A 17,049-nucleotide genomic window follows, 5' to 3' on the forward strand; every position below is an offset into this window, starting at 1 on the left:
AGCGGTGCACAAATGATTACAGACATTGATAACAGCGAGGGCAATATCATTAACACGCCATTGTTTTTCCAGTGCACTAAAAATGGCACAAATGCATTTAGAGCTTCAGCCACACACGGGTGGCAATTTTGTATTTCACCTGCATTAGCATTCGACCTATTATTATTTTAAAATGAAAACGGATACTCTGTTGAAGTGCAAATCTGATGAATTACCGTAGCAGATTGCTGTTATCAATTATTAAAGCATATTTTATAAATATTCAGGTCTGTCATGCATCTAATAATGAAGGCTTTGGAGAAGGTTACTTCCTGTGCGCATCCTAACGTGTCAGAAATATCACTTTTAATCATGGCTCTGTCAGGGTTTTTGAATAAAAAAAAATAAAATAAAAAACAGCACGGCTCCCTCTCTAGCTGTCTTTCTCCTCTTTCGCTCATCCAGGATGGTCAGTTGCATGACCACATTATTGAAAGCCAGTAAGGCCCTTGCACACATGGCCATGATGTGCTACAGCATAGGAGCCTGATAATTCGAGGGGAGAATAATGCATTAATGTGGTTCTACCTTCTGGACACACCTAGTCCCAGAGCAAGTGCAACCATATGGTGCGATGCATATTCATATTCCTCTGTCTGCACCTCTGTAATGCTTAAACAGTACTTCATAAACTTCAAATGGGAGGAAGAGAAGATGAAAGGGAAAGATTGACAAAAAGGTGAAGAAAAAGTTTTCCCCCTCCATGTCTTCTGGTTTTTTCTTTTTGGTTTCTGCTGTGGTTTGTCTTTGCGATAAGGACTCTGAAACTGATCCTGGTGTGTGTGTGTGGGGTGTGTGTGAACTGAGGTGTCTGGCTGTGGGTAAACTGTGTTGTCAGGTGGGCTTGCCGCTCTTTCCCCAGCAGGGTAAATACCAGGCGAGGATGATGCGGAGATTAACGCTGTCAGATCTGCAACAGTAACCCTTCATTATCGGAGCACCAGGGCCTACACACACTCACACACTGTCCTCCGCTGCCTGGGCACAGAGTTAGTAATTACCAAACCCACCTCTTCCTCTCTCTCCTTTTCTCTTTCTCTGCCTCATTCTGCTACAGTATCTACCATGCTTATCTTTCTTCCATCTATGTAAATCAATCATTTTGTAACAGAAATACACATTTTCTTTGTTGGAGCTAAATATATAAAATCCTTAATTAATTTTATGGCATGTGTTTGCCAGAAATTCATACAAAAAAATATGGTTTCAGATTTTATGGAATGAAGACAATCTAAATGTAATACAATAAAATATTATATTATTCTTATAATATAATTTATATAATTGTGTTATTCTATTGATATTATTAGATGGCAAAATATTAAATAAATATACAAGAGAATTAAATTTGATGCATAACAAAGGACTTCTAAAATTTATTTATATTATTATAATAATATCATTATAATATGACAAATTATAAAACACAGAAAAATATAAAAGATCATTAAATGTGATGTATAAAAGGAAGTTCTATAAGTTCGATAACAGGAAGTGTATAACAGGAAGTGTCACTTTACACTTTTCATTGTTTATTATAAGGTGACTTTTTTTTAATTGGCTTAAAAAAACTAATAAAACTAATAATAAAACAACAGTATATTTATACATAAATAACTATTCAATATAAAATAGATTTTTATTAAAACATAAGGTAAAGGAATTATAATATAATGTTTAATTACAAAAAATATTACATTTACTCAATAATATTTCATAGTAATTATTTATCAATTTTACAATATTTTACAGTTAAACTACACGCATTTATGTAAAATCTCTCTCTCTCTAGTAAAGTACAGTAAAGAACCAAATGTATGTGTGTGTGTGTGTGTGTGTGTATATATATATATATATATATATATATATATATATATATATATATATATATATATATATATATATATATTTGTATTTATAAAGTAAGTAGTCTAGTGGTTAGTGCATGCTCTGACATATTGAGTTGCGGAGAACTTGTGGAAGATACTGGATGTCCGAGTTTAGTTCATATAATTTCTTAATTAAAAATAATAATAATAAAAATAAAAAATATGCCATGTTTGAATGATGTCCCAGCCTTTTGCTGGGCGGCCTGACACAGTTGATGGTGAGCCAGGCACGGTTATAGTATGTGTTTGTGTGTGTGTTTGGTGTATTAAGTGGCGCTTTATCAAATTAGTTTGGTACCCAGCTGATGAGTAATAAAGGTGCAGTGGAGTCCCCACTGACTCCCAGACATCAATCCTCTGAACGGGAGCCAAACACAAGGCCTGGCACTGCCTGAGGCGTACAGAGCGCCTCTCCCCACTGATCAGCTTATGGACTCTCTTCAACCAAAGTAATATTAACACTGGGCATGTGGAGCACTTCAGCTGTCTTACCACTGCGAGGAATGATGCTTAATGGACACTGTAACAGGTAGCTCTTTTATTCAAACCATTGCTGTGGGCTTTTGTTTTTCATCTTGTTTACTGCCTTTATCAGAGTCGATGGCCTGCCGCTGTACATTTTTCCAGACGTCGTCCTCTTAAAGCATCGGCTCTCAGGTGTCGAACAGACAGGAGATGAGAGAGGAGATGATAGCGAGATCAAACGGAGGACTGGAAGGACGGCAAGAACAGAGAAGGAGAGAGAGGGAACTACCGCCGCACGACTGTAATCTCGCTCGGTGTTGGGCTTTTATACAAATATAAGAAAATGCAAAGCGCCAGAACAAGGTGGAACGGAGGGGAGGGTGGGACATCAGAGGGCTTCAAGCCCATCGAGGAGTTGTGTGTGTCAGTTCAGAGCAGCCGCTGGGACTAACAGCGGAGAACAGAAGGTAGCAGCAGGCGGATCACAGCCGATGAGAGAGATTCTGTCTCCTCCACAGCAGAACTGAGCTCGAGTCGCTCTCCGCAGTCACATATTTATCCCGCCCGACTTTACACAACACTCTCTCCAATACAATTCCCACTAATTCCACAAGCTTTCAGATGTTTTGCATGATGCTACTCTAAAGTCACTGTAATGTTTGATCCTTCAGACACTATTTAATATCATAGATTAATGAAGCTTTGCTGTAGCTAGAAAGTTTCTGACAACAGATCTTAACAAAAAGTAGGGTTATCACAAAAAGTGATTTCTAGGACAAAATGTTAAAATATGGGTGCAATCTTCCACTGGCCCAATGAGTAACTTTTGTACTCCAAAGCCCTCCTTTGCCCTTCTGTCTCAGCTGTTATGATTACTCAGTACTGGTATTTTAAGCATTTAAATTACAAAGTCAATCTAACTAAATATAAACCATTTTAAGACTTTTAGGTCCCTCCTGGAAGTTTTCTGAGGCCCCCAGTATGACTCGACCCTGATTGAAAGTCACTAGAACAGACTATACCATATACTCCAAAAAATGGTCAATTATAAATAAACAAATAAATAAATACATTTATCTGAAGAAAACAAAAAAACATATAATAGAATACATATAATATATATGTATGAAACTGGTTCCAAATTGGTCAAAACTCCAATTTATTACGTCCCAGGACACTGTTCTTGGTTGTCCAAACTGACAATGGTCCTGCCACATGAGCAGCTTTATAGTGCTCTTAAAAGTCTGGACATCAACAAGTGCCATCAGCAAAGCAGGATATCACAATTCCATTTATATTCCCATCGTCAGAACTCTATGGCTGGAAAAAATTGCTCTGATGAGGGCAAGCAAGAGATCTGAAATAGGCAGCTCTCGGCGTGACTGATCTGATCGAGCTGAAACTTAGAAAAAACAAGGCTCTCTCTGCAATAAGAGTTAAGTTAGTGAAAGAGTTAGAGAATGAGTTACGGCCGGCATGCTGCTGGGAAAGGTTGTATTTATGGGGGGACTGAGTAGGTTTAAATCCCTGCTAAGAAATAAAGTCATCCCTGTGCAAACTTGGGAAACATTTCACTCAGCCTAGAGGGTAGATAAAAAAAAAAAAAAAAAAAAAAACACACAAGACACCATTTTTCCTCAAAGCTAAATTTTAGCTATGTGCTGAGATGGACGGATGGAAGAATATCACACTGAAGGAAGCATGAAGCCTTCCCAAGAGACAGACTTATAAATGAATTTTATAATTAAAATGCTGTTTTAGTAGTAAAGTCATTGGGATACCTGCATTAAGGTACTGTACACTTGTTTCAGCATAATGATAACACTTAAGACTTGTACCATGCCAAGCCTTCAAAAAGAACCAAGAACTTCCAATTAAAGTCCTTATAAATTCAATAAACAATTCCACGTTATTCCTTTCCTTCACAGCGTGCTCAAATACACCTTTCTCCTCTGGCTGAACGCCTGCACATCCCTCCCTGCCCCCTGCACAGTAATCACAATTATTACTTAAAAAGGCTCTATTTCTGCATTAACTTAAAAGGCCTATATCTTTTTCCTCCCCTCTTAGTTGGTGCACCCTCACTTAATCTAAGTATCAAAAATAAATCAGCAGTTACTGTTAACATGTACTCAACAATTCAGTCATCAATCTCCCCTAGCTCAGAGTGAAAACAGAGGGGAAATATCTGCTCTGTAAAAACTCCCGTGCCCGTGTTTATGCACGGAAACCCACACACACACAGACTCCCATCGCACAAACAAACAAACCAATCCAATGGGACATCGGAAACCACTGCCAGATCACCACGGAAACGCAAGCCAAATTCAATTGTGACCTCACCTTTCACTGAAGGCTCAATTCCATCAGCAATAGAAACAGATCAACAAGAGGGTGGAAAAGAGACAAACTTCCTTCCTCTCTCTCTCTTTCTCTGCCTCACTTTTCAGGCCTCCACTAGGCCTGAAACAGCACATTGCATCCTTGGCTGCACACTGAGCTCCATGCAAATGTGTGTTTAGATTTAAAGACACTATATTTATTTAACAAAAAATGGGAAGATCTAATTGAACGCTGGAACCGAGCACGTCTTCCAAACAGAAGCCCTGTGGAAAATCCCCCTGTTGACAGAACAGCTGTATCTAAACAAGCACGTGAGAGCACGCTCGATACCGGCAGTCACTCGCTTAGCTGGGCAAATAATACCACTTGTCATCTAACTGAGAAATTCTGAGCAGTCACTAGCTGAGGCTTTGCTAGTAATTAAGAACAGCAATCTGAGACAAAAAGTACACAGTGACTAATCCAAATCCAATGTGAACCAAAATTACAGGAGACTAAACGTCTGACTCATTTAAGAACATTTTACATTCTTCTATTTTAAGAACTTTGAGAGCTATTTCATATCTGTGGAGAGCACGTGTGAGTCTAAAAAGCATTATTATAAATAATCTATTATATTATTATATGGATAAAATTACATTGATCTTAAGGATTCAGTTCTGCATAAATTAACTCGCAAATTAAAATTCAATTAACTCCCAAAATATTTTGTGAAATTCTAAAACTCTGAAAAATGCACAAATATTATTTTAATAAAATTGTATAAAATAAAAATACATAAATGCTTTGTCAAGTTCTAAAAGCAAAAAAAAAAAAGAAGCTACAGAATGACATGATTTTTGTTTTTAATAAAATCTAAATAAACTCATGAATAAATTAAGTAATTATTTAAGTAAACAATGTAGATAAATTAATTCATTGAAAAAATAGTTTTACTTTTTGTGAAATTAAACAAGCACATACAATGGCACCTAAAACTAAAAGTCACTCCTCAACTTTATATTTCCATGCAGTCATCACATCATAGTGAGGTATTTCTTTACTAAAACACACAGTGAAAGTAATGAATGCCTTTGTCATTCTACACCCTCACACCCACCCTGTCCACAGTGTGCTCAAGCCACCAGCATCTCTCTCTCTCTCGCTCTCTCTCTCTGTGTGTGTGTGTGTGTGTGTGAATGTGGGGGGCGCCTGGCGCAGGTCTTACCTGGCAGGAGACAGCCCTCCTCTCTCTGTCTCACCTCTCCCTGCTGCTTTGGAGGGATTCTCTCCACAAAGCAAGGCATTTTTCTCTTCTCTCCCTGTGCGCCTTTACAGCTGGGCTGCACTCGCCCTCTCTCACTCTACCCTTCTCCTCTCCCTCTCTTTCTCCCTCTCTCAATCGCTCTCTCTCGCAGCACATATGTCAGGGCTGTGCATGTTTACCCACTTTACCAGTAGGGGTCCTTCAACACCCTCTGCTCCCCACAGCCACTGTGGAAAAGCAGGCCCAGGAGAGTGAGATGGAAAAAAAAGGAGAGAAATGGGCCACTTAAGCAGATCTCCCATGGTACGAGGCTGAGTGAGACGGAGCGGAGGAAGTTAAACTGGTCAGTCACTGTAAGTCACAGTGTGCTCAGGTCACTAAAGTGAGACCCACAGAGCGAGAGAGAGAGAGAGAGAGTGAGGGAGTGCATGCATCTGAAGGTAATAATGTGCCACATACTCTTCTCAGTCCACTGAAACTAAATACAACACACATACCTTTAAAGCGGAAATCTTGCGCTTTTTTAACTGAATCAAAATGTTACTTTTTGAAACTACAACCCTGCCTGATTAGCTCAACCAATAGCATGAGTTTGGGGTGGGGCTAACTGGTCAACTAACCCAATGGCAGTCTAGGGGAAAGGAGACATGCTGCAAAACAATCATTATTTTTGCAAGACTTTTTGTGACACTTGATTTCAGAAAAAAATTATACAAATAAAATAATAAAATAAATATTTATATGTATAAATTTTTTCAACTCTAAAAATAAAAATCTAAAAAGCAAGACAACAGAAAGGGGGGGGGGAAATCTGAGTAATTGACACAAGTCTGCCAGATTTGACAGCTTTGGTCTATTCAGCAAGGAATTTCAAGTTTTGCTCCTACTTGTGGGGCACTTTTCACATTGCAGTATTAATGCCAGGGTTTTTTGCCCACCCGGACCCTCTGTCACGTCTAATGACAGCCCTCTCTCTCTCCCTGAGATGAGTCACTCAGACAGAAGAATTTGAGACTAAGCCTCAAATTAATATCACGGGCCGGACAGCCTCAAACTGCACATTATGGTAAGTGGAAGGTTTCAAGGGTGAGCTAAAAAACAATCATTCTTTAAATACGAGGTGTGTCGACGGAACAGGGGAAATAATGTGGAATGAGAGCAGGGACCTGCTACTGGACTCAAATGGGAGGATGAGCCGTGTGTGTGTGTGTGTGTGTGTGTTAGAGATACTTGTACCCTCCTCCATGCGAATGAGCATGTTGTGTGTTGTTGCCTCTCAATTCATTCATGCAAAGATTGATTGATCAACACAGAAGCATTGACCTGCTGAATATGGAAACTTGTCTAATGTTGTTAAGGTTGACACAAAATCAAAACTGACCCATTTGCTTTCGCATATTACTTTGCATTATATTATTATATATTAAAAAATGTGTCTTTGTAATCTTTAATCAATTCCACTGAAATTACTTACCATTTCCACTGACATTACTTAGACTGCTATACTGAAATAGCATAATGTTAACCAATAGTTAAATGACTACAATGCTTAGGCAATGGTTTCTAAGTTTTACAACAAACCATGGTTCTCTATCTAACATAATAGGATATAAAAGTCCCAATTTGGCCTAATTTGCTTACAGCTGTGACCAAGATATAAAAAAAAAAAATGCTCATGTGTCTGGACATGTTATCCTGGACCAACCGCTAATAGCATTAGCAACGAAAGCAACTTGACAGTGTTCAAGTGAAATTAAACACAGTTAAATAAATACTTCAAACAGAGACTGGTTTCACAAGTTTCTCTCACTTTTTGCAGAGCTATAATGATATGTTTTGGTTTGTAGCCTAATAAAAAAAATATGCTAACTTAAAATGTATACAACGAAACATGCTTAAAGTCACTGTAAAATGACAATAAATGTAGCTGTGAACTTTATGAAAGAAAAAAGCTGTGCAAATGATTTTAGCAGGTGTAAGAAGGTTTGAGGGAATTTTGTGGTAAAATTATTGTAACACACAGCATCTCAGGCCCAATGCTTTATTACTTCCAAAAGCAAATAGGGGTAAGTATCTCAAGTATGGCACTGTATTTCATTCACAAGCTAATTATTTTAGTTATTTAGAACTAAATGTTACTCATTTGACAACCTCAGATCACGGCACTTGCTCTCTCTGACAGTGTCTGTTTTTCTTGTCTTTTTCTTTTTAACAGGCACTTCTGCTGTCATTGCTCTGGGACGTACGTGTTCCCTCTAAATGGCTTTTCTGACAACTGATCTGTAAATACAGCCAGATCTGCAAGTCTCTCCTTCTCTCTCTCTCTCTCTCTTTCTAGCATCAGCAACCTCAACCCTATAGCAACACACACTGCCCCCATCGCAGCCCCACGCCCCCCCCCCCCCCACCTCTTCCAAAAGCCCCGTGCCCTCCTCCCCATCTCCATTCCCTCAGCCACTATAAAAACACAAATATCCCATAACTCAGCTTGCCCTGCCACACTGCCTCCATCTTGCCCCGTACCAGGGGCCCCCTCAGGAAGGTCACCAACAAATGGCTTTCCAATTCACTGCCCCTGAAATAATTTTGTGTATTACAACCTGAATCTGCAGTTTCTGGCATTAAAGCTTTTATAATTATTCTGCCGTCCTTGGGATAGACACAGATCCTTCACACATGGGGAAAACAAACGATGGACCTGCCTGTTCAGCCGCCACAAACATCCGCTCTCCGTCTTTTTTCCTCTCTCTCGCTCCTGCCCCCTCCTCTGCTCCCCTCTCGCCGCTATATAGCTACCCCCCAATCTGTTTTCAAAGCGTGTCTGTCCTTTATTAAATTGTTTTCTTTTCCACATTATCAGTTGCCATGGAGACCTCATCTCTCGGATTATTTGAATTTCATTATATCTATTGATTTGGGAGCATTTCATCTTTTTTATTGTTTTTCTGTCAATTTTCGAAACGAATAACCATCTAATTTGCGTCAGTGCTGATTACGTTCGTCCCTCAATAGAGGTCGGCAGCTGTGCCGGGGAAACAAATCAATGAAAAACATCATAAAATTCGAAAGTACAATCAACCAGGATATGGGTGACATTCCATGGTTGCTGAAACTAAGTCATCAAAAAATATATACTTTTTTTTGCGCCTCTGCGTGCGAGCGTGTGTTTGTGCGTGTGCGCGTGTGATATATATGCATCCGTGCAAGCATATGACTCAATATCAGGCGATGCTATGGTAAACTCAATCTACTCTTCCATGCCCCCCAGACCAAAACAAAAAAAAATGCTTACTTTGTGTTTAAATAATTTATGCAATTTTAGCATTTATGTATAAATTTTTTAATAAGCCGCTTGGAGCAAAGTGGCTATTAACAAAACACACAGCTGTCCAGTGGGCCGAGCACTCCAGATCAATTGCACTTTTTTATGACATGATAAAATGCTTTTAAAGCAATTTATACAAATATGGAAGAAAAAAAAACTGCACCCAGGCTTCATTTATTCATAAGCCAGGGTATTAAAAAAACGTTGCGCAAAAGCCAGCATGAGAAGATGGTCCCAGGCCTCACCGAATCGGACTAGCTGTCCTTTCTGCAAGGACATAAAGTTTCATTACCGATGCACGCAGTCAAAGGCAATTTAGAAAACACAATGTGCAAAAGAAAAACATCAGCATATTGGAGGTGTTCACGTATAACGGGGCGCCAGCACTTTGTTTCCCAATTTTATGTTCATTATTTATTTTTACCCAGGACGGTCTGCCATTGACACCCCACCCTAGAGGAAAGAACAAGGGAGGGAGGGATAAATGGATGGATGGATGGATAGGTGGATAGACAGGGGCATGTCCAAGGTGAGAGAGATTGTTGGGAAATAATAAGAGGTCCTGACAGGAGTCCGCACCTCAGCGGTACACACATACACGTGGCAGACGGGTGTCACCGGGGAGGCAAACGCCAGTGTGTTTGCATGTGTGTGTGTAAGGAGGCACAGGCAGGTGTGTGGCACCAGACCAACACTATCCATCAGCCACTCTACAAACAGTCCCGGGTCTAATGCTGAAATTCGAATCCGTTTTGTGACACCAGTTTTGTCACAAACACGGTTGCATTACATACATCGTGCACTGCACATATAACAGCTGTGCTATTATTTTTAACAAGAGTTTTGGGGTGACATAATTTCCTTTGTTTCATTTCCATCGATGCTGTTCAAACATTTTAGGCCAATTCTAAAGACATCATTCAAATTGGAGTTAGTCAATGTTTACAGAGATATTACAGGCTAACGTCTATATGCTAGCGTACTCCTATAAGTTGACAAATCAATCAATCATTTTTATTAGTAATCACTAAATATATTTTTATTATAGACACTACCTTTCCAAAATTTGGGGTTGGCTAGATTTTTTTTCTATTTTTGAAAGTGTCTTGTACTCAAAGCTTCATGCTCAAAAATAAATGCATTTGTGAAGTATTATTACAATCTAAAACAATTTAATTCTGTTTTGTTATGTTTTAAAATATCATTTATTCCAGAATTCCAGTCTTTAGTATTACATGTTACTTCAGAAATCAGTCCAAATGCGCTGATTTGGTGCTCAAGTGACATTTATTTTTTTTATATCAATGCTGAAAACATTGAAACTGTGATACATTTTTCTTAGGATTCTTTAATGATTTAAAATAGCAAAAGAACAAAATTTATGTATTTACCTGAATCATCTTTACTGTCACTTTTGATTAATTTAATATGTCCTTATCGAATAAAAGTACACATAAAAAGATGCCAAACTTTTTAACTATAGTTCATGCACATTAATATTTACAGTTACTGTTCAATTAAACCAGACCAGAAGAATTGATGACTCACCTAGCACCACAGATTTGTCCAATCAAATATCTCTAGAATGGGAATGCCCCGCCCCCTAATACCACCTGGCAATAGTAAGTAGCAAATAATGCTACATGACCGTAATGTAACAACAGACTTTAAACTATGTTTATAGAAAAAACAAAGGCCCTTGAATATGTCCTTTCCAAGCTTCATGTTTCAATAGAAAGAACAAACCTGCACTAATTAATCAGTATCAACAAGGTCTTTAAGAAACAGAAAATAAAGCACACTTTGCTGTAGAGCAAGCCCTCTGTACTTCAGCAGGTTTAGCGTCTATGTATGCGTGTATGTTGAAGAGACATATCTACCATTAGGCTGAGGAGCAGGCTAATCTCATTTCAAAGCTTCTCTTCTCTTCCCCATGTGCTGACAGTCCTGGCCGCCTGCACTCTTTATAAATGCTCTGCTAAGGGCTCCATGTTTGCATGTCAACATTTGACAAAGCATTACTTTTCGTACACAATATCCCGCGCCCGGGCCTCTGAAATGAGGTAGCTAACAAATTAGCTTTTTATGTTTATTTGCGCGTGGGTGTGTTTGAGGAGAGGACAGGCGGAGGGAGCAAGCTGTAGGGGAAAAGCGCGAAGGACATTTTCGTTAACGTGTCTGTTATTCTGAATGTGTTCTTTTTAAATCAGCTTAATAGCCTTACACAAAAAAGTTCACTCATGGTACCATGATAAAGTGTCGTAAGATGAAAATAACACTCTTCTTTGATATATATGTATATCAAGCTATTATAAAATCACCATATAGAAAAAAACATGATATTTTCATGATGCATGTAAATTTTCCCCACAAAAAACATAACATGTTTAGTTACTTAGCACATTATGTTATAGTGAAACGGTCACAAAGAAGGTGCTAAAGTCACGACTCCCACTGTCTACTGAGCAAACACATTTCTCTAGCACAGGAGACTGGATAAATACTATTTTATGTATCACTATATGAATTCAGAGACAGTAATTACACCATTCTCTTTGGCTCCCACACAACAGCGGTGGATCTGAGCAGTGACGGCACAAAAGTGCAGTTCAGTATATTGTACAATCGTAGGTGAATAAGTCACTTGACAGCTCTAGTTCTTGACAAATGAACACCACAAAGTGTTCATTGATCCGGTTTTTAAATGTTACATTAATAAGCTGTAAACACTGTGTTAAAACCACTTGATGTTAAGGAAACGACAGGTACTGATTGCTCTTCCCATGTCGGCTGTGGGTAAGGACCGCAGTTTTGAAAGTGATTTCAATATTTGCCACCCCAGCGGCTCTCCTTTTCTCTCTTATCAATGTGGCAACAATAACACGCTTGTGTTTCAAACCAAACATTCCCACAGTGAATAATAGGCTGTGTCTGAGTCCAGCCACCAGCAGCAATTTGTTTACACTGGACTGATCATAAACTACAACTTCCTACTGAAAAGCGATTTCTGCTTGACTTGATGCTTACAACAGCATATATCAATACAGAGAGATATCTGGATGCACATCCACATTAGGCTTTTCTTTTTAACATGTGCGAATTGACCGTTGTTAATAATGATTAATAATATTTAGATATAATAACTTACATTTAAATATTTAAATAATTAGATTATATATTATTGTAATATATGAATGTAAATAAGTAATGTACGATTTGGTTTTAAATATTTTTTGGGGAAATGTAGGACAATGATACTGATTTTTTAGCTGTTTGAAATCTGACTGCTCTCATTTTTCTTTTCAAATAAGGCATCATGTTTGTTTTTTAATGAGGTCACTGTGGCCAGAGTATTTGTTGGATATCCCTCTCTTTGTGCCCAGAGCCATCGTGTCAATCAATGCATCTTCTAATTAAAATGATCTGTTGCCTAAATGTGACGCTATTACACAAATAAGCACACAAACCAGGATAACAGTAATGCTCATGTTTTCCACACCTTTAGTCCAAAGGATTAAAAAAAAAAAGTAAAAAATTTAAGAATGAATATTGCAATTAAAAAAAGCTATTTCTAAACTATTTCTAGCTATTTCTACATTTTAGAGCTAAACATAAAGAAGAATGTATGAAGAAAAATATGTATATACTAAAATGTTTCTTTGGATAGAAATTAAATTATAATATTATTTATCATATTCAAAAAATAAAAATACATGCACACATACATACACTTATATTTATTAATAATAATTATATATATATATATATATATATATATATATATATACGTATATATATATATATATATATATATATATATATATATATATATATATATATACGTATATATATATATATATATATATATATATATATATATACACACACACACACACACACACACACACATATATATATTTTTTTTTAAGAGATCACATTTAAAAAAACAAGGAAACAATTTCTACACAATGGAACATTAACTTTACATAAACTAAATTAGAACATTTTACAAAAATTTACTTTTTTTATGTACAGAATGTGTCGGGGGTGGGGGTTTGGGGGGAAACATTGCATTAGAGCCCAGTGAAATTGAGATGGGCTAATGGAGGTATAGAGGACTGGTCAAAGCTTGCCCAGACTAACAGAGCAATAAAGCATTGTGTCCATTCACAGAGGCATTAAAAAGCACAATTAAGAAGGAACCAGGTTAATAATTAAAATGCATAATTATTGACCCCTATTTTCAATTCCCCATTAAATACATTAGATCAAGAAAACAGTGAGGACAGAAGGGAGGTGTCTCTAATGCACTCTTTCCTGCTTGAACTTCCTCTACATCCTAAAGTGCCAGTTCTTTATTGAGATATGCACTTAATGAGGGTCTGTCACAAACAAATAAATAAATAAATAAATAAATTCTCTGAGACCATCATCAAGCATTACAATCACCCCACCCCACTAGTGCCAATGCACACCTAAAGAGCCGGGCCGGACAGGAGAAATTTGAGGGTTAACTGTCCCTTAGGGGGCTATCAGTGCACAGAGAAACCGTCACTGCTGGTGCCCCGTTTGACAACCAGGCCCTAACAGATTAACATGCAGTCAAGAGTGATATATTTCCTGCCAAGTATTCAAATCACTGCTGTATAATGATTTTGTGTGTGGGAAGACACAAGAGGGACACTCTTAATTAAGAAGAAATATTTGTTTTGGGGTTATGAATCAGGCTGATTCTGATTGGTCCACTTGCAGTGACACTGTTTAAATAGGTCAGTCAGATGATAAATTGTCATTTTGACACATTAAAACTGAAAGAGGGATCAGCCAAAGAGGTCGGAATAAAATGGCCTGGCTCAAATGGAGGCCACTGAAATTACCGGGAGACTTCTTCAAAATCCTGAATGCCAAGGACAGGTGGATTAAGGTATTAAAACAATCGCATTTCAGTCTTGAAATAGTCCTACACACGACTCAGCATCAAGCCTATCTGTTCAAGATCAGGAGCGAGCCCGAAATTAACACCATTGAAGCTAATGTGAGCACTGATTATGGCAAATGTTCCTGAAACAATCCCATCATGGGAAGAAAAAAAACTGTAAATGCACCCAGATGGTGAGCTGCTTCAGACTGACATTTTCAGATGCTACGCTAATATGCACAATTGAGAAAGCTACCAGAATTCAAAGGCATGTAACAACTGAGCATTTCAGTGTATTTTTTCCTCCTCTAATTAATAACAGAGAGCTGGCTGGAAGGGAGACAAGAAGACACGGGTTTCGCTAAAGTTCAGTTTTGAATCTATTTACAGTGCCGAATTAATAAGAACCCGAAGGTGATAATAGTGCCAACACATTCAAACATTTGGGTGAGGGATTTTAATTTACTCAAAGCTGTTTAGTACAAGTCTTTAGCGTAACATCTTTGGAAAGGGAAAAAATACTCCTTTTTTCCCTCACTTTCCAGCTATCCAAGTGCATGGAAACCTATAATTTCTTCACGTGTCACTATATAAACTAATGTGGTGTTGATGGTCAAGCCTTGAAGTGTATGTCCTCATTTATGGCTGTTCCCTGCATATGAAGAAATGGTTGAAAGAAAAGACCCAAAAAATTCCATTAGTGAACTCACTGCCATCATGGGACCGTCTCCAACAGAGGCACTTTCTTCACAAGACCAAAAGTTATGTCTTACATATATGAACCTATACACTCCTCAAACCCTATTCAAACCCTTGGATGAAAAAGCTGATGATAAAACTCTATTTTACACTCTTTTAAGGGTAATTAGGATAATGCATTTCTTAAAATAAAATAAAATAAAATAATAAACTGAAGATGTTTGACATTAAAGAGAAAAATATAAACTGCACTGCTTGTAATGCTGATAATTAAGGTGAGCTGTGGTGAAATGTAAGCCTCTTAGAGGAACACGAACCATCTGGGACAACAATATTCCTGTGAATGTAAGTCCAATAAGCATCCACAGTCATACTGTACCCTTGGAATGGACAGAAAGTGACAGACAGCAAGAGAGAGAGAGAGAGAGAGAGGGAGAGAGAGAGAGAGAGAGAGAGAGAGAGAGAGAAACATGTGCCCTTCAGTCTCAGTTAAGGCACAGCTAACCAAGTCTGACAGCTGCCGGCTCCTTAACAATTGGGGTCAGTTAGAGGAAAAGTAGCTCAAGTTTTCATGGCTTTGCAGGAGATGTTCAGGAGCAACTGCCCACCGCAGCATCAAAGGGGATTACAGGCCGCAGCCATCTGCTCCCGGGACAGGCCATGGGCCTTTCATGTCCTTCTTGGAGAGAAAGGCAATTCTTCCATTACACAGTTTTGAGTCCCAACATAAGGGAGGAAGGGTCTAGCTGGGAGGGACATAACCAAATAGATCCAAATCAGTGAGAGAGAAAAGCCAAAAGTACACTACTAATAGCAGAAGGATTGTGTTGGCGTCCAGTTGTCTGAATACGCTCAAAAGGACAAACAACACTCATGCACTCGTGAGCACACACACACCAACACCATCATGCTATTACAGGCTATTACATCACCATTTACTTTTTGTTAGTGATACCGAGTAAGCCACATAGTCTACCTTTGTCCTAGAAACATTAAAGATACCTCAAACTGTCTTAACTTTTTGAGGAAAATAAGAGTGAAAAATAAGTTTAGACTTGCACTGAAAAGTTTGTGTATGATCAGAATCTTATAGAGATTAGGGGGATGTAGCGACCAGTCAGCACACCCTAGCATGGTGGGTCTTACATGTTTTCTGTGCCCTGAATCTCATTTTCCCTCTCTTAGACATTTATTGACAAGCTGTGCCAACGTTTTTCTTTCAGCAGCTAATTTGTTTTGGATCCCGTTCCTGGCCTCCACCGTGACTGTTACTTCAATAGTCTGCCACATTTCAGCTCAGCACTTGACCCGCCGTCGTCGCTTATTTCCAGCGCTCTAATTGTCGTTTAATCACATATCAACCTGTCACTTAAACAGCCCCTTTTTCAATTGCAGGAATTTGCATATTGTGTGAAACCAATTTCTATCAAAAAGCTCTGCTGGCGGTGAAAGTGGTCGCCTACCTAGGCTCTCTCTCTCTCTCTCTCTCTCTCTCTCTTTCCTCCAAAGCGCCTGATATTCTCCACTCTGAGCACAGGTTTGTTAACAGCCTCACACACATGGTGACAGGAGAGATAAGGAGCCGAGAGCTCATGACGGAAGGTGCCGGTGAAAGCATGATGTCATAATGGTGGGGTTTGGTGGGAAACCGCTGGGGTTAATATCACCCTCCACTCAACAGTAATAGCATACATAGGTAGCACTCATTCCGTTACAAGTGTAGACCACACGTCCACTCCCATGTCTGCGACTCGCACGGGGATTTAATGATCCTGGCCGGACACAGTGACGGTCCTTCAGATATGGACAAGTTTAATTACGGAAAGGAGGGAAGCTCTTTGTTCTTCCTTTTATTATATTAATTGATAAAGGGGGCTGGAAAGGGGCTCTTGGGGGAAAAGGATGAGGGAGTGATTTTTAGAGGGGTTTAATCCTGTTAGATGCACCAGTCCGTACCCCAGCCACACTGGGACCCTATGTAAGCTTGAGGGAACCGCTCTTACCTTGTGCTGCTATCATATATGTGTGTGTGTGTATATATATAAAAATACGTTGCTCCATCAGACAATCTGAACATTCATAGAAGATGGGCTTAAATGAACTGAAACGCTGTCAATATCCTAAA

The 17,049-nt window shown here is 38.6% G+C and overlaps 1 pseudogene; it reads right to left on the reverse strand.

Moving 5' to 3' along the window:
* Positions 1 to 6,571, reverse strand: part of LOC113065530 (zinc finger protein castor homolog 1-like) — a 48,899-nt pseudogene extending 42,328 nt beyond the window's left edge.
* Between the last annotated feature and the right edge of the window lie 10,478 nt (positions 6,572 to 17,049).

This window comes from Carassius auratus, chromosome 48 (genome assembly GCF_003368295.1).
Source record: "Carassius auratus strain Wakin chromosome 48, ASM336829v1, whole genome shotgun sequence".
NCBI classification, from domain to species: domain Eukaryota; kingdom Metazoa; phylum Chordata; class Actinopteri; order Cypriniformes; family Cyprinidae; genus Carassius; species Carassius auratus.